Source organism: Molothrus aeneus, chromosome 5 (genome assembly GCF_037042795.1).
Source record: "Molothrus aeneus isolate 106 chromosome 5, BPBGC_Maene_1.0, whole genome shotgun sequence".
NCBI classification, from domain to species: domain Eukaryota; kingdom Metazoa; phylum Chordata; class Aves; order Passeriformes; family Icteridae; genus Molothrus; species Molothrus aeneus.
This window is the reverse complement of record NC_089650.1, coordinates 870,282-888,653: the sequence shown is the minus strand read 5'-3', so window position 1 is coordinate 888,653 and position 18,372 is coordinate 870,282. Positions and strand designations below refer to the sequence as shown.

Sequence of the window (18,372 nt, the reverse complement as noted above, 5' to 3'; positions counted from 1 at the left end):
TGCATTTTCAGAAAGGTTGAGAGGTGCAGGGAAAGGCCCCCAGCACCCAGGCACTTGCACAAAGCTCTGTTGTAAGCACAGAGCCTGCACAGCTCTTGCCCATTTACAAATGGGCTGTAACTTTTCTGTCAGTCCCCCACCTCCATTAGGGCACTGGTAATTTCACTGGGAGGGAGGATAATAAGTGGACCTGCATATCTGAAGGCTTTTAAAAAGGCATTGCAAAATAGGTGATAGTGTATTCTCATAAAAGCCCGCAAGAGCTCCACAGTGGTATTTAAGCCCTTACAGCTCATTATGCATATATAACAAGGCCTAAGTAAAAAGCCTTAGGGATTATTATTTCTCATAGGACCAAGTCACTGGATATTCACTGAAGCTGCTCTCCTAGACAGAATAACTCATTGATCCTGATCCATTTCCCTTCCTTTTTTGGGCTAATGCTTAGGCTCAGACAGTGCTTTGGAATACATAATTTTAGTTTGTGTTATTGCAACTTTACATGGAGAAAAGAACATCACTGGAGAAATTACTCATGGGCAGACAATGTCATTATCTTTTTCGAACTTGTTTATTTCTCATCCTTTATCTTATGTTTTATGGATATGAAATTCATTAATGTAACAGTTCCAGCCAGTGGGATGTGAGGGTATGTAATGTATGGGCTTTGCTATGTTGTGGCCTTTTTTAAGAGAGTGTTTTGAAGATAAGGAATTGTTTCTGACAGCATTTAAGTCAATAGATAAAGTTGTGATGGCACCAGAAATGTAGAATCAGACCCTGATGAAATAAAAACATACTGTTTTCTAAGGAGCCAGCAGGAGTATTTCAGCTACACCTCACTGGGACATTTAACTGCTCTTTAACTGAGTTTAACTAACCCCTTTGCTTCTTTGGTCACTATAGTTTTTTAGAACAAGAGGTTTAGCTGATCATCTGGTGTAGCATCCTGCTATGGAGGTTGTGTGTAATGTGATGTCAAAACAGTGTTTTCTGTCTTTTTACAGTACAAGGTGCTGAATCATGGGGGTGTTTTAGATAGTTTTGCTGCAGCAGTGACACACTGCAGCCTTACCTGAGGCAGTGTTTGGGGGGCTGTAAGGGTCTAGTTTTGTCTTCATACATATTTAAGAATGCTGCCAGCCTGTATGAATGTAACATTGTGGTAATATCTCCCTTTCAGTGAGGACTGTGCTGTAAATCATCACTCAGGTAGTTCAGAAAGGATGCAGCCTGTGTGTCTCCAGAAGGAAGGAAGCGATCAGTCTAAATGGGTAAAATAGCCATAATCCCTCCCTCTGCTGTTGTGGTATGTAGTTATCAGACGGAGATCACTGGATAACATTTGGATGGCTTCAGTTCGTGTGCTTAGCAGTGACAAAAATCATTCCCACAGGGCATTCACTTTCTAACGCGGCAGAGGACTTTTTTTGTACAGTTGGAATTGACATTCTGCCGTTTTATCCTCTCTGGGAAGCAGATCCAGGTGTGTGCAGGTGTGCACACAGCGCCACAGACTGCAGTCTGATACAGTTTTATTGATAAAGCTCCAGGAGCTTCACACCTCCCAACTTACACTCCTGGAAATTGACCCTGTAGCACTTTACTAAGTTTTAACAGCCTGGTGAGACAGCTCAAAATTCTGGGTAGATTTTTATAAGAGGAGGGCAAAATTCCTATACGGACATCTTCAAAATTGGCAAAAATCTGCGCAGCCCATCAAAATGAACAGGATCTTTCTGAGGATGTTGGAGGTGTAGCTCAGTGGCCCTGCCTGAGCAGGGGTTTGGGCCAGGTCTCCTCTGGACATCTCCACCAGCCTCAACCAAAGCAGGCATCACTCTGTCTCAAACTTTTCTCTTGATAGAAGAAACTGGATACTTATTTCAAGTAGGAAAACTCCTGATAAGAAAAGAAACAATAATTTATCAGATTTAAAGCAACTGCTCAGTAGAAAATAAGAGACAAATGGTTTGACCTGGAATAACTCTGAGATTTTTCCCTGCCATGAGCCTTGCAGGGAAACACTTGAGGATTACAGTATCAGTCAATAGCTCTTCTGAAGAAACCTATTAAGGCTACAGTATTTGGATAGCACAGATAGTTGTTAGCTCATCTGAGTTACAAAGGTTTGTTTTACTTGTTTCTATTCGCCTGCCTTTATGTTCTATTTGTCTGCTTTTGCAACTCTCAAGACCACTGATCTCACCAATGGTGTCTGTGTGCTGAATTCTGGAAAATGAGAAATGTCAAGGCTGAAAGTACTGATTAAAGTATTCCACAGGCATGGTGTGTTTAAATCAGACCATCCTTTTTAGCTATAGAATATCAGTGAAATGCAGGATGGGATTAAAGAAAAAATAAATAAAAGAAGTACTGAAGAAGAGGTGAAAGTGGTAAGCCATAATTCTGCCATTCCCTGGTTGTTCCAAACTGATGGCTGTGACTGTCCTGGTAACCCACATCTGTCCTGCACTTTCAGTGGGATTTAGAATTAATTTTCAATAATTCTTTAAATTTATAGGAAATATTCTGGTACACTGTTCAGTAATTTTGTTGCTTCACAGTAAAAGTTGTGTTTCTGTGGTGAATGAAGTCACTCCTGTGTAACTTGGGAATAATATTGAGAATGGCAGTACTGCTGGTCAAAGAGCTTACCAGCACGGTGCTTTGTGCTTTTCCTCCACTTGTTCCAAGTAAAAGGTTGTTTAATGCTTCATTTGGATTCTCTTATCACATCTCTCCTGGCCTGTGCCTCACCTGTTGGTCTGGAGTTGTCAGCATATGAATGGTGGTGGATCAGAACAACAAGCACTGGAGCACTCAGCTATTATTCAGACCTTCCGAGGAGAATGGAAATCTGAATGCATATAGCTTTTTAAAAAGTCAAATAGGACTCTAATTATACTGAGCTAAAGAATGCATATTTAAAAAAAAATAAAACAACCTCACAGTGGTTTTAGAGGAATTTTAATTTCCAGTGTACCTTTGAGCATCAAGCTTAGGATAAGTTATTGTGATGATACAATGCACAGTGTTGTGAACACCAGTGCCTTTACTGTGCCAGCTCTCATAATGAGAATTTCATTGTTTGGGGAGAGCAGTCTCCTACACTCTAGACAAAAGTGTAATTACTTTTGAACGATGTGGAATGTGCTCAGTTTAATAGCATGGAGAATAGATTCACAAAGATTCAGATAAAGCTAGCTTGGAAGCCATATGTGCAGTGTGGCAGTATGAAATTGTTAGCAGGCACCATAATTACAACACACACACACACACACAATTTCACAGTTTAAACTAGAAACTGTTGTTTTTGTAAGAGATAGGCCTAGCTGAACAGGACTAGTTCAATTAAAATAAACCAGAAACAGGGGTAAGTTTGCCTTTGTCTGCTGTTCTTTCCCTCTTCTCTTAGTGGTAAATTGATACTTATAAGATGATGAAATTGCAGTGTTGCAAGCACTGCATTATAAATGTCATCACAAAAGTGGCTGGTGGAAGCAGTTTGTGCAGATACAACTTTAGGCCTTTACCAGGGTTTAATCTTTATACTTGGAGCATTTCAGGGAGTCACCATGTGGGCTGTTAGGAAGGGGAACAAATGAAAAGGAATCATTGAAAAGTCAGGACCCATCAAAGAGCTGCAGAAGTTGCTACTGCATTGTTTGGTCCAGAGCCTAGAGAACTCTCTGCAGTCCTTGAGGATCAGCTGTGATGGAGCCAGAAACAGCTTTGATAACTCTTTGATAACACTTTGATAGCATCTTGCATTCGGGTTGGGCTGATCTGTGTGTCCCCCCTGTCCTGGTCCCTGTTCTCCCTCCTGTCCTATCCCTGTGAGTCCTGCTGACATTACCTGCTCCTAGTGCAGCTCCTGCCTGGGGCACACAAATGCTCTCACCTGCATTCTTCAGGTGAGCCAGGGATCAAAGCCATGGTGCTATTCAGGAGCAGTGTGCTCTCGTGGAAGTCTCCCTCTGTTTATTGAACCACCCTTTTAACACAGTGACTTTTGCACACTTGTGGCCATGGAAAACCAGGGTGGATACATTATTCCCAGCAGAAACACCTGCTGAAGTCTGAGGTGGCCCATTGGTGTTTTGATCAGACTTTGAAAGGTCCAAAGGGACATTAAATAAGTAATGAAGGAAGAAAACTTTTTTTTCCCCCATTCCCTGAGCAGGAGGGTTAAAACTACATTTAAACCAATAGCTTGACAAATCAAGACCAGACTTATATATTGCCTGGAATACAGGGAGCAGATGACTGTAGTTTTTAAAGGCCATGAAGAGAAGTGGAAACAGCAGTTGTTTGTTTTTGCTGAAGACCATCTTACTGTGAAGCAGTCATGTTTTTAATGGATTCATTTGAATTCAGTTAAGCAGAAAATAATCAACAGAAAAGTAAACACCTTTGTTTTATGGAAGTGCTGGGAACTGTATGTGTCCATTGTTTGCAAGTGATTATGTGCCTAGGCATCAATTCATTGACTTCATACTGGAAAATGTCTTCATTTAAACTTACTGCAGAAATACCTGTAAAATCTAATTCAAGTGAGTGGCTGAAAAATTCTGCAGAAAAAAAGAGATAGGTAGAACTGTAAAGCCCACATTTGGTAGGAATATTCCAACCAGATGCTCCCTCTTATGAGAAAAAAGAACTATTAAATGCCCTATAAAAAAAACTATGTAAGCAAAAACCTTGGTCATCTTTCTAAGCAACAGAGATAACTTCAAAATTGTGTTTAAAATCTGTGGTATCAATTTGAGGAGCACTGCTGAGGTCTGGGATATGGAGAAAGCTGCACTAGGACTGCAAGACCAGTTTATAGCAGCAATCCAAAGAGACTAAATGTAAATGTTCCTCCTTCTTGATCCATCTTTTGCTTCCAACAGACACTCCCTGTGTGTGACATAACACAGGTATGGTCTGTGGGATCTTCTCCATCCTGTTGGAAGTCAAACAATAGCTGTGGATTTTGTGTAGCTTCTGCAGTCCAGGTCCATCCCCTGCGGAGCTCTACCCAAATTTATTCTGGAACTCCACCATTTTTGGTGACAGTGAGTCTTTCTGGTGCTGTAGTGAGACACAAACTCTGCTGCCAGTTAAACACCCAGTTCTCCATGGTTCTGAAAACAGAAGCCCAGAGAAATGTAGTTTGAAATTTTTGTGCTTTTCCTTTCCTTTCAGTGGCTGTGTGTCCTTTGGCCAAGCTGCTGCACTCATGAGAAGCTTTTGGCTCACTGTAACTATTATCAGAGTAGAGAGCAGCATGCCAGGCTTCCATACTCTTATCTGACATATTCCCCTAGGCAAGGCTGTGGGAATCCTGAGTTGATTATGTTTTGCCCCCTACATAGCACAAACTCCTCCTTTTGGACACCACCTTGACTCATTTTTGCTTCAGTAGTTGTTAATTCATTTTAGAACTTCCAGAACAGTTTCCCCATGTGCTTTGTCTTTGCTCCACCCACTTTTCATACCCCTGGTGCTTCTTCTGAGCAGCTGGTGTGGCTTTCTGCCTTTCTTTTCAGTGCAGGTGCAGATTTCTCTGTTTCCAGCTTTACTCTATCAGTTCCTGTCTGCTTTCAGTTGTCCTCTGAAAACCTTTTTCTGCTTTGCCCATTTTCTTCCTCTGCTTGTAGACATATTTAGCTTAGTCATTTTTATTATTTAATCCATTCTAAAGCCTTTCAGTAAATAGCTCATATGAAGATGTTGCACAGTAAGAATAGTGTTGAGCTATTTGCCTGGACAGAATGTCAATAAAGTAGGGGATGGTTGGCTTGTGATATGCAGCTCTACTTAGCACAGATACACCAAACCTAAAAGGCATTGTGAAGGGTTGGTCATGGTTTCTTGAATTTCAGGGCTGCAAGGAATCCCTGTGGTTATAAACTCAGGCTCTGAGCAGTGCCAGGACCTTCTGCCACCCTCAGTGCTCACAGTTATGTTTTACAGTCCCTTCCCTCACTGTCAGAGGTTTGTGTCCATGGGAAGTTACCCACTGCAGTTGGCATTTGGAGCATTTCTTTGTTTTCTGTCCTTTCAACGGACTGGTGATGTGCTCATGGTTTGTGCACTGTCTCTTTAAGTGTGATTTCTCAGGTCATACAAAATTCAGCTGGATTAGGCTGTGCCAAGGCCAGCTTGCTTTCTCTAGTTTTTCTTCCCACTGCTAATGCTTTTTCAGATTCACCAAAAGTAGTGGTGGTTGTAGTGGGAATGGAAATGGCGTTTAAGGTGCCATGTCATCCAGTGATGATTTTTTCCTTTCATGGAGCTAGATGCATCCCCTTGTCTTCAGTACATCAGTGAAACACCACCTCCTTCTCTGCTGTAATAAAAGGGGTTATTAATTTTCTCTAGAAATTCACGGCCGAAGAAGGACCTTTGGCAAGTTAACTGCAGATTTCATTATGTGTTTACTTAGGAATGGACATTTACCACTGGTGGGTCAGCTCCTAAGATGTGTTCAGAGAGCTCCCTACAGGAGGAGATTGATGTGCTGCACTGTCTCTGAACCAACCAGTGTTCCAAAGTGTTTAAAAGACAATGAGATGGAGGAAACAAACTTTCTGAAGTAAAAAGAGTCCTTTATGCCTGGGGTGGCAAGCATGTCTGAATGGTTTGGCCGGCCTCATTTCCAGGTTCTCTTTAACACCCTCGAGTGCTTTGTTTCTGTTTCTGGTTTAGTTGTAGTTGTGGGATCAGATCATTTTTTGCTCTTTCCAAGGGAGAAGTAAACTTGGTGAATCCCATTAATTTAGCATCACTACATAAACCAGCAAAAGTCACTGAGTGGAGTTGTGCCTGATGTAACTTGGAATAGCTTTTGCCAGGGCAGTGTAAACAAGACTTTAATTATATGTGGAAATAGTGGAAGTGGAAATATGGAAATAGTCTGTTTCAGCATCCTCTTCTTATGCTTTTAAAACTGAATCCCCCCCCCAAGGAAAAAATAAAGAGCTCTAAAGATTAACTTTCTGTGGTTTGTACAGGCAGCAAGCAAATTACACAGATTGTCTAAAGCATAGACCAGTAAAATCTAATATCAGACTGTTATTATCTTTATTTATATTGTACCAAGAGCATGATTTATTTTTATAGAGACAGAAAAAAGAAACATTCCTGCCCCAGAATGCTTAGCTTATGACCCTGTTCCTGCAAAATAATCTGGTTGATTGGAACCTAATGCTGATGGTAGCAAGAGGGAGGGAAGGAGAGGTCACTGACTATAACTCCTTCTGCACATAGCTTTCTGTGGGATTGGATTTTGATGACAGAAAATAAGAAATATTATAGCAAAAAGGTAAAATCCTTCTGACATCTCAAGTCTGAATTACTGGGGTAGATTGTATGTGTATCTCTCCACTAAGTCATGTCAGAGGTGGAAGCTTGCACTACTTGTTAATACTGCTAGCCAGAAATAATGCAAAACATCCGTGCTTCCGAATCTGTGCTGATTTTCAGATTGAATTTAAAGTGTGGCTTTCATCTCTGTAAGCTAAACCTTCCTCTTTCCTTTCACTTTGGAGTGCTGCAGTTGCAATCAGGAGACCCTGCTCAGCTTTGATCCCTCTGTGCTCAGTATCTGCGGAGGGTTCCAGAAAACGCCCAGACACGAGTGCAGAGCTTAGCACTGAGGATTTAGGGCTCTGCTAGGAGCAAGCTACTTTCTTGCACAGTTTTCAGTTAAATTTATGAAGTCTCAGTGATAAATTTCTGGTGATTATTGGAGCCTTGGTGCAGCATGAGGACATTTTGGCTTTTCTGATAGAGGAAAGAAGTTATTTCCTCTCACAGAATGGAGCTGGCCACTAACACATCATACAAAGCCATGTAAATCTGAATGTCACTTTTGGGGTAAAGATTCAAGGGTGAAGTCTCCTCAGACTGTCTGTTTAAAAAGTACATGTTTAGAAGTGAGCTAGTAAATTCAGCTTTAACTTTATAGTTAATGGAAGTAAATGGGGAATAGTGCAGTGTGATTCATTTTGTCCTAACAGATCCTGTAAGTAGGTCAGGGAACTCACACCCCAGAAGTGCCTATTTTTCTTCATAGGTTACAGCTGGAGCTTAGGGTGTTAAGCTCAGCTGTTGATCCCTATAGTTTATAACTCTGTGGTTAGATAACTTCAAGCAAAAAAGCTTTGACTGAGAGGTAATTGCCTGGCCAGAGCATTTAATAATTAGTTGTTGATAAGTAAAGGTTTGCTATATAGTGCTTGGCTCTGTGGGAATAGAAAACATTCTGCATCTCAGAGTTCAAACCACTCAACTCACTTCAGTTTGTGCCCTGCATCTGAGTAATGATAGAGTCCATGGTATATTCTTTACTTTTATAAATATTAAATCTGCAATCCCCCACTTTTTCCCAATTTTTAAAATCCATATTGTCTTGACAGAGACAGCAGCAGAGTGTGGGGGAGAGCAGAATAGTTACGTGTATAAGACTTGTTTGAATTCTCCCTAAACCTGTTTGATAAACTCCTCTGGAAAGCAGTTTTCAGAATTTCATAGATCTACCAGCAGAGCTGCAAATAGAGTCATTCAGTCCTGCAAAGAATACATCTGTGACAGATGATGTACTTTTCCTGTTTGCTTGTGGCCAGTGTAAACTTAGCTTTTGGGCAGTGACCATAGCTTCAGTTTTGAAGCTGTCAACATGAGTATTGGGTAATATATTGACACAGGGCCACAGTGAATTCCTGAGCTTTCCTTGTGAATAAACTGATTTGACTGAAATATTTAATTTTATATTTAGGACCTGTATCTTTGTATTGCTTGGTAAAATATCACGGAATTGTTGGACTTGTAATTTGATAAATATTAACAAAGATGGCAAGTTTTCAGTTTACTGTGTGAAATTAGATGTTATTTCCAGCTTTCAGGTTGTTAATTTATCATGGGCAATTCACTTCTGTCATCCATGGCTGTGCCAGTACAATGGAAATTGTCCTTGCCCTTTACCCATGATGGTCTATGATTTATCAGAGTTTCCACACTCATGGAGATTATTGAATGCCGTACAGTGAGATTGGGGTTCAGTTCACCAAAGTTTAGGCACATAAAAGTTAGGGCTGTCTTCACAGCTTGTGTTAAAAGAAAGCCACCCGCCTAGAACAACATTTCCAATGTTAAAATAAGCACCCAAGACAAGAAAGATGAATTATCCTCTGAAAGTGCTTGTCTATTGACTACAGAGGGAGCCTTGATGACTGGGTGTCAAATTTGGGGCTAAAATTAAGTGAGAGTAATCCCATTCACAGTACGTGATGCTAAAGGAGTAGCACAGGTTACTGTGCAAAAATTCTCTCGTTTTTCTGGAGAAGTAGCCATGTTCTAGGTCATCCTTTTTTTGGGGAGGGGCTGGGGGTTTTGTGTGTGAATATTCTGTCAGAATTCTTTTTTAACCAGTACTGATGGTGTTTAGTGGGGTTTTAAGAATTGGGTATTCCCTTAAAACAAACCTTTTGTTGTATATCTATTAAGTAGTTCAGATAATAAATAATGTGTTGGTTAGCAACATGTATTGGAGAATAAAGAAACACAGAACACCTTAAAAAGGCTATTTGGGAAGGTTCTCTTAGTATTGAAAAATGGCATTAATTCTAGTGGATTTCTCCTTCAAAATTTAGGGAATTATCAAATGTTATTAGAAATTCAAATGCTTAATAAAGCATTTTTCTGTCTTAGTATCAGCTGCAATGAGCATCAGATTTTATTGTTCAGTTTAATTGATTACGGAAGACGTATGTAACCTGTTAAAGATTTGATTTAGCCTTGCTTGGTCGTTTTTGCAAGTCCAGCTGCTTTGCACAGGCATAGCAATGTGTTGGTTAAGAAACTGTAGCAAAATTCCAGCCTTATTCTGTAGTAAAAATTCCAGCCTTACTCTGTAGAAACCTGTCTGCTCCGCGTGTTTTAATTCTGCTTATGTCCTCCTCTGTGTTTAATCCAGAAAATGGGGATATGTACATGTGCACAGCTTCACATTTTGGCACCGTGTTTGGTATATTGTGTGCTGTGACTTGTATCGTGCCTGCAGGCCATAGGAAAACGACACAAATTAAATGTGAAATAGAGGGAGACGTAATTTTAAACTTGCATCTTCTAGGGATGCGGTATGGCATCTGAGAGTTGCGACATATTGCAGAAAATTCCCCCTATTTGCCCAACAAGAAGGGGGTGTTTTCAGCTGTGCAGGCTCGGCAGCATCCCTGGCTCTGTGGCTGTGTTTCATTTCAGGCTCTAGCCATGACCACTGCCACACTCTGTCTCTGCCTCCTCCTTGTTCTTGTCTCTGGCTGCACAGGTCCTGTTCTGCTCTGCCCTCCTCTGTAATTATATTTACTTCACACAGACACGCAAGTTCCCTTTTCCCTTTTACATATGTTGTTTTCCTTCGTGCTGAGAAAACTCCACAGCCTGACAGGGCGCTTTTTTTTTCCTTTCCCTTTTTTCTTTTTTTTTTTTTTAAAGCACTCCAAATTCTATCCAGCTTTAAACTCTTATGTTTATAACCCTGAATATCTCTAAAATGTCTTTACCTAAAACACTTTATGGTTTTATTACCAGGTTTATGCCAGTAATAATATTCACATCAGCTTTCTTAGGGATAATCTTTAAGCAGAACCTAGCAAGAAAGGCTTTGAAAACTATCATTCCCAGGAACGCAAATCTGGGAACATGAAACATCGGTTTAATCGCCCTCCCTGACAACTTAACACGACAGATTGAAAAATACAAGCCGATATGGAAGTGGGATCAATGGATTATCAAAGTCCTAAACATCTTTTCTTGGGCGGGGGGAGGAGGGGAGCTCTGGGGTCCGCTGGCATGCGTAAAACACCAAGTTTGCACGGCTTACCCCAGATCCTCTGTGCCTGACTGGCAGCGAAGTTGAGAGGGAGAGAGAGAGATTTACATGAGGGAACTCAGGGGGCTTTGTCACGGCAATTGTATAAAGTGATATACAGTGCAAATCGACTCGAGCATGTCCCTGGATAGCAGGCGGTTTACAGCCTCTTCAAGCAGAGATTACTGCTTTATCTTGTCATACTAAATTAACGTGGCAGCACACTGTTAAACAGTGGTGACCTCTTCATCTGTGGAAATTGCTGCCTAGAGGAGAGATGGTATTTAAGACTCTCTCTCTCCCCCTCTCTCTCCTTTTCTCCCCTCCACACTTTTCTCCATCCTCTTCCCTTCCTCCCTGTCTCCCTCTCTGTATCTTGTCTTTTTTTCTTTCCTTTTTTTTTTTTTTTTTTTTTTTTTTTTTTTTGCTGTAGGGCCCTGAGGCATTTTTGGGTTAGGTTGTAACATTAAAGACAAAAAGAAAGAAAGAAGGGGGAAGGGAGAGGCTTTTAACATCAAGGTGACAACAGCTATGTGTTAATTGGGCCTTTGTTGTTTGATTAATAGCCACTTTGGTGTAGAATATTAAGACAGTTGTTTGGACAACTTTCTAAAAATGACATGTCCTTTCAGTAAACTGGGATTAAGCGATGTTCTCCGGTCTGCACATTTTAACTCCTTATTGTTATTGCATTTAGTCCTAAGCTTGCTGCTCTTTTTTGGAGTGAGCGTTCCATCCTGGCACCATCCTGGGCTGGCATGGACTGCCACAGCTCTCCAGGGGCACTCCAGGGAGCTGCTCTGGGGCTGCTGCTGCTTCTGAGGGTCAAGGTGTGATGGAAATACCTCTGCAGCGTGGTCCATTTTAGAATTGAATAATGCTCTGAGCAGTGCAGCTGTGTGGGAAAAGGGAAGGAGCCCTTTCATTGGGATGGCAGTGCGGTGCAGAAGAACAGGAAAATTAAATCCCACGTTCCCGTCTTTTTCAGTAAACTGAGTCAGTTAAGGAGAGGATGACATTTGTCTTCTTTACACCAGGTTTTCTTTTCTTGGTTTTTCTATTTACTATGCAGTGCTTCACTGTGGGTCCAATCCAAAGCTCTTTGAAGTCACTATAAAGACTGCTTTGTCTTTAATAGGCTTTGGATCCCGGCCCACATGACCTTAGGCAAATTATTGCAAATCAGTGTTATGAAGTGCTTGGAAATTTGCAAGCATACATGTCCAAAGTGTTACTTTTTTATATACTTTAAAAAATGGTTGGGAGGCCAGGTGAAATCAGGTTGGCCTTGGAGGTATCCATATGTGCTGAAAATGGAAATGTTATGGGTGCAAGTTTGGGCTAAGGAGGCTTTCCCTACCTCCTCCTGTGCTGGCTGGTGAGTGTTTAACAGGTTCTCTTCCTGTGCTCTTGCCAGTGGACAAGAGAAAATGCTTTCACATCCAAAACTCAGCACTGACTCTGGGATGCCATAGGACTTTGCCCACTGCAGTCCTTTGAAGATGGCTGTAGAAATTTAATTATATGAGATGGAAAACGATGATGATCTATCTTGGATTTTTCCCTGCTGGAGACAATTGTTCCTTACTGTGAATTTCTTGAGCTGCCACCTACACAAGGATTGATGCAAAATTCTGTGCGTTTTGTATGTAACATTTTCAGAGGCAAGTTTTTATTCGCTTCCCTGGGATGCCAGCACAGCTTATTTTTGCAGCAGAATATTTGCCATTTCAGATGCAGTGTATCCGTGAACACTGATGTTATCACTGTTTCCTTTGGTTGAATTTTGAAGGCCATTGAGCTAAGCAGTTATACTAGAGATATGGAAAGGGCTGACTTCCTGATTTATTATTTGGGGAAATCAATGTGTTTGATAATTTATGTACAGCTTACAGAGGCCACGTTAGTGGCTCATGAATCGATCAGCAGCCTGCAGAAATGAAAGCTAACGAGCTCGTTTCAATAGCAAGTTGCTCATTAGCAGGTAGGCTCACTGATTTTCAGGGTTTCCAGTTCAAAGTCACATGCTTTTTCCGTGTCCTCGGAAGGAGCAGTTCCCTTGCAAAGAACAGGAGCAGAAAAAGAAAGAGTGGCAAGGTTCTGAACGTTTTCTCATCACTTTGACATAAATGTTTACAGTAAATGCTGGACTGGAGGGGCAGCCATCCAATGGCCTCAGCCTGTGTCCATCACCTTTCTGCCTCTGGAATGGAGTTTACTGGGCAATTAACAATGGATATGGGAAGAAGAAGGTAGAGGCCTTTCCTGTGTTTCTGCACAGAAATCTCTGCACCAGCAGCACAGCATTTTCAATCCAGATTTCCTGCAGCTCAGAAGCCGTGTGTGGGATGCCAGCCAGCAGGCAGGATGTCCTTTCCTCCATTGCCAGCCACCACTGTGACCATCCCACCAAGTGCTTTGGTGCTTCTGGGAGGTTTTTTTGTGGGTGTACACAAAAACTAGATTGTTTAGCTCAGTTGTTACCCTTCTTGGTAGAGATACCAAGCACTGAAAGAACATGGGAATGAACCTTCTTTGAGGAAATACTCCAAGGGTCAGTACTGAGAAGTTTGGTAGATTTTATGTGCTAAGGCTCATAAACATGCCTGAGAGCAGGGAACTGGTTTTAGCTTTGTGCATTAGCAGAGTATCCTGGTGTCCAGCACTATTGTTTGGTTTTTTCTTGTGGTAAAGAAGCAAAATAATTTTTAGCCTTTTTGAAAAATAAACCCACTCCTTTAATTACCAAACTTCTGATAAAATGTTCTTGAATCCTTATGTTGCTTTTATATAGAAGTATGAATGTAAAAATATTTAGGTGTATATGTACAAACACATATATTTCAGCTATCTCCTTTAGACATGAGGAATACACCACTCCTAATCAGACTGAAAAATCCCAAAAAACAGTTTCTTGACAAAGTTGCCTGAGGCTCTTGCAAAAGAGGGACTCTCAAAACATATTTTTAAAATATTTTAAAAAAAGACAGATTTTCCGAATCTCAGGAATAGATTTTCAACTGCCTGATTTGGCTTGAAACGAGTTGGCTGAATCAGTTTCTTTTTCTTTTAAGTAAGTCTATAAAGCTTTGATGAATCTGGCTCATTGTTTAGCACTTATCTCATGAGTAAAGCTTGAGAGGTTTGGCTTGAAACTTACCAAATCACATCTTTGGAAAATGGCCCAAGCCTATTGATTTATCTGAAAAAAAAAAAATCCAGAGCAAAACACAACTAAAAAACCCTGATCCAGCTTAGTGAGTAAGTCCCTTGCAGATCTATAGAGCTCCTACTGAATGAGCACATCCATTTCTCACCATTTGTCAGCCTTGCACTTGATGGAACTGTAGGGCTGAGAGGGATTGGGAGAGGTCACCCAGACCCAGCTTCAGTCCAGGGATCAGCTCCACCAATGTCATTTCCTTCAGATAATAGTCTGACTTCTTGAAGTTACTCAAGACAGGAGGCTCAGAACCTCCCAGTCTGTCTGGCCCAGGGTGTTGCTGTCTCTGCCTTTAGAAAATAGCTCCTGTGTAATCTTTCTTGCATCAGTTTTCTCTCATTAATTCTTGCCCTAGCCCCTGCAGCAAAAGGAAATACTCTCTTTTCTACAGTAAATGTTTTTGCATTTGAAGAGTGATAGCACATTCCCTTGTCTCAAACTGTCCTTTCAGTATATGGGACTATTGTCTCCACCATGTTTTTCTAAAAATTTTTTACGGTTTTGTTGCTTCTCTGGAACTCTGCTTAGAGTAGAATCATTCACATTTTAACAGCTATGCCTCCTGCTTAAAACCAGATGCTTTTCCATTAAGGACAGTGGTGTCTGCAGCAGGTGCATCTGAGGTGCTGCTGAAAAGCTCTAATCCCAAGTGAAAACATGCTCTGGGTGGCTCAGGCACCATTTCATAAACAATGCTGTGGAGATTTGTTCAATTAACTCGCAGTGAAATCCTCTCTTGTTCATTTTCTGGTGCAAGGAAGGCTTTGTGTGCTGCTCTCTTTTGCTTGGGTACCTGGCAGAGGACAAGTTCTGGGGCTGCCTAGCTTTGCTGGGCCCTGAGTGCAGAGCTCTCAAATAAGCAAAATGGATTATAGTGCCTTCTGCACATCCAAGAATTGTCAGTAAACCCTGAGTACAGAATCTTTCTTAGTGGGAAGAGGAAAAAGAAACGTTGAGCTTCCAAGACAAGGAGTTGGCAAAGGGGAAGTATTTGCAATTTAAGGCATTTAATCTGGAAGTCAATGGGAAAAAATAAACATTAGACCTCAGGATATCAATTTTAGGAGTTGGGTTTAAAAAGTACTCAGTCCCCTAAACATGATTATTTTAATATGTATAAGGTAAAGTGTGCAGAAGGTTTAAAATCATAATCCATTTCCTTTTATTATCTTTAAGGAATAAAGTGTTTGCACTAGCTGAAATAAGGTAACTAATATAATGAGGATTATGCTTTTCTGTATGTTATGAATGCAATAAATCCTCTGTTAAAAAGACATTATCAAGTCAATATTTCCCCTTTATTAGATGATATTTAGTAGAAATCGACCTTGATGTCAGTCAGCACTTCTTGTTCTTTTTACTGTGGTTTGGGCTACTTGATAAGAGAAAAGCCTCTTCCCCTTCAAATAATTTTTTTCTCCCTTGTCTAAATGACTTTTTTTCTCCTTTATCTCTTGATTTTTGTATTTTGGGGTTCTTGCCTCCAGAAAGGAGGTCTGAGGCAGCTGAGTGAGCTCTTGTGTTCATGGACTTGATGCATTTTTACAAAGTAGGGAAGTAATCCAGAGGGGAGAGCAGAAACAAGGAAGGTGGTTCATTTGCTGCACAGCACAGCTTTTTTTGGAGCTCTGCTGTAATAGCTGCAGCTCCAGGGGTGAACACCTGGGGATTGTTCCCACCTGAGAGAGGCTGGAGATGAGTCCAGGGTGTGGTGCAATAGAGGGGGTGCTGTACTGCCAGAGGAAGACCACTGTGCAAGACAAGATGGCAGTGATGGACAGCATTCCCAGTAGATCATGACAGAATCCTCATGGGGTAGAGCTGCTTTCTCTTCACTCTCTCTCCTGACCCTTTCCGGTGCAGGATTTTGAACAAACTTCCCAGTCTTCGGAAGTGCAAAGTGCTTCTTGCAGTCAAAAATTCAAAGTAGTTGATGGCAGAGGACAGCTGCTGATGAGCAGCTTAACCCCCTGCTTCAGTGCAGAATTTGGGTAGAATGTCACTACAGAAAGATGTTACAGAAATTTTGTGGAGTTCACAACCAGTACGCGTCTTGTAATAAAAGAAATAAAGTTCACGTGGTGGTGGCATGATGATGGTCACCTCAGCAAACAGGAATATTGGGAACAGGTGTCATCCTTGGGCTGTAACCAAAAGTGCAAAAGGGTCAGTGGTGGTTGGGGTGGGGCTGTGCCCAACCATCCCCAATTGGCTCCAGCTGTGCAGTACAGGTGAGCAGCATTAACAGGAACGAGCCACGGAGGGCACAGGGCACACAGGGGCACTGCAGCAGCAGGGCATAAAAGGCTGGGCTGAGGGACAAGGAGGGTAGATGCTGCAGCCTGCTGGAGTGGAAGGGTGTTACTGTGTTTGGGGTGAAGCTTTCTGAAATTGTAAGGTGATGCTCTGGGTATGGTGGTTGTCTCAACTGCTACGTGTGCTATGACAGGTAGGGCCAACTCTTTTGAATTTTCTGCATGCATTTGTGGGGGAAGTCTTTGGAGACTCTTGTAAATACAGAATATTAGCATGTATTATTTTTGAGAAAGAAGGTGGGAAAAAAAACCAAAGAAAACCCCACAAAATGAAAAAAGAAAGTGCTGATATTTTGATAAAGCAAATGTGATTTAAGGTGCAGCCCTTGAAAATGGATGGCTGTGTTAAAACTGGCCCGAGGACCTGCCACAGGAATTGTGGTAGGAAATAACTCTTCATCACCGGCAAAAGATCAGTTTGTGCTGTTGCAGTTTCCTTTTTTGCTTCCAGATTTATCAGTTCTCTGTCGGGTAGTCTTTTGAACTGTTCTGATAAATAATTGTACTTGTGAAGGTTAATGGAGTGTCAGTCCCTTATTTACTCTCAAGTCAAATGTAGTGCATGCTAGTCAGAAGTGTAGGTCATGCTGCATGCCCAGCTGACCTTAGTGCTTTAAAGTGTGGTTATAGTCAGATAAATGACTGGAAAAATGACATTAAAGGATCCTATGTTTTCTGTCTTGCTGTGGCTTTTGAGGTCAAATTTAGTTGCATAAAAATATGATATTTCTATTAATTGCCTATAATGCTATAACTTAACCCAGGGTTTGAAAATATGCTGTGTCTCTTTTTGCTTCACATCATCCCTAGTAATAAACACTTTGTAAATGGTACTTAACCATTTTTTTGATGATATGTCTGCAAAGCAGAGTCCAGTTCTTCTTTTGTAGCTGTATTGACTCTTCTGTGCTGAGGGCAGTTAAAAAGAAATGGTCAATAAAGCAAGCAGATAGACATGACTCAGAAAATACATGGGGAACAGCTGTGTTGAATATGGGTGACAATTTAAAGGCACTGTTCTGTTTATCCCCACACATAGTTGGACATTCTCCTCTTTCAGAAGCAGAACACAGATACTTTCATCTAAACTTCCACTAATCTGTGTCAAATTAATTCAGCCCTGCAGTCAGAAGAATGACCAGCAATTTCCAAAGGTGTTTCTTGCTGTCTGTTTTCCAGTTTATTCTCCTTAGTGTCTTCCCTGGATATTGTGTTTCTTTTCATAGTGCTTAAGCCCTAAAGTAAATTTTAGATTAGCTACCAAGATTTGAGGCATTTCAACAGCTAATTCTGACTGTATTTTGTTTATCACTGTGCATAATCTGAGCTCTTAATTTGCTCTGTTACTTCCAAGGAGGAAGGTTTTACTTTGTATTGAAGTGAATAATAGCTGACACGAAAATAAATAAACACCAGGGCTTGAAACCAAATGTGTTCAGGAAGTGAGATTTCCAGAACAGTTTAGTCTTCTGAAAACGTGATCTCATTGTTCACTGAAAATAACCTGTGGAGTTAAATGTAATTTGCTCATGAGGATCTCCTGAAACCCTTGCTGAGCTGTTCAGTGTTCTGGCCAGCTCCTGTAGAAAACAAAGGTGCTGAAATCTGGAAAAGCGTATTGATGATAAAGATCTTAATGGAAAAAAAGTTGACAAAAACATTGGTGATTTTAGGCAGTCCTCAGAAGTTCTTCATTCAGTCACTGGAAAAATAACTTAGGTATTTGGTTTGATTCTGTGGGCCATTCTAATCCCAGGTGTTCTCCCTTGGATGTTTTGGCTGATTTGGGTAGCTGTGCTTTCTGTATCACCAGTCTGGATGAGCGTGGGCTGGGTTCAGGCTGGTTCTGAGCTGTTCAAGCTGGATCCAGCCACATCAGACTGGTTCTGACTAGCTCAAACCTGCTTGGACCAGTCTGAACTGGCTGGATACAGTTTAGATCAGATGTTGTGACTTGGTGTCATTGTAGC

At 41.2% G+C, this 18,372-nt stretch overlaps 1 protein-coding gene across 1 annotated transcript in view; it reads left to right on the top strand.

Moving 5' to 3' along the window:
- Nucleotides 1–18,372, top strand: part of SOX5 (SRY-box transcription factor 5) — a 279,452-nt gene that overhangs the window by 37,738 nt on the left and 223,342 nt on the right. The window lies entirely within an intron of this gene.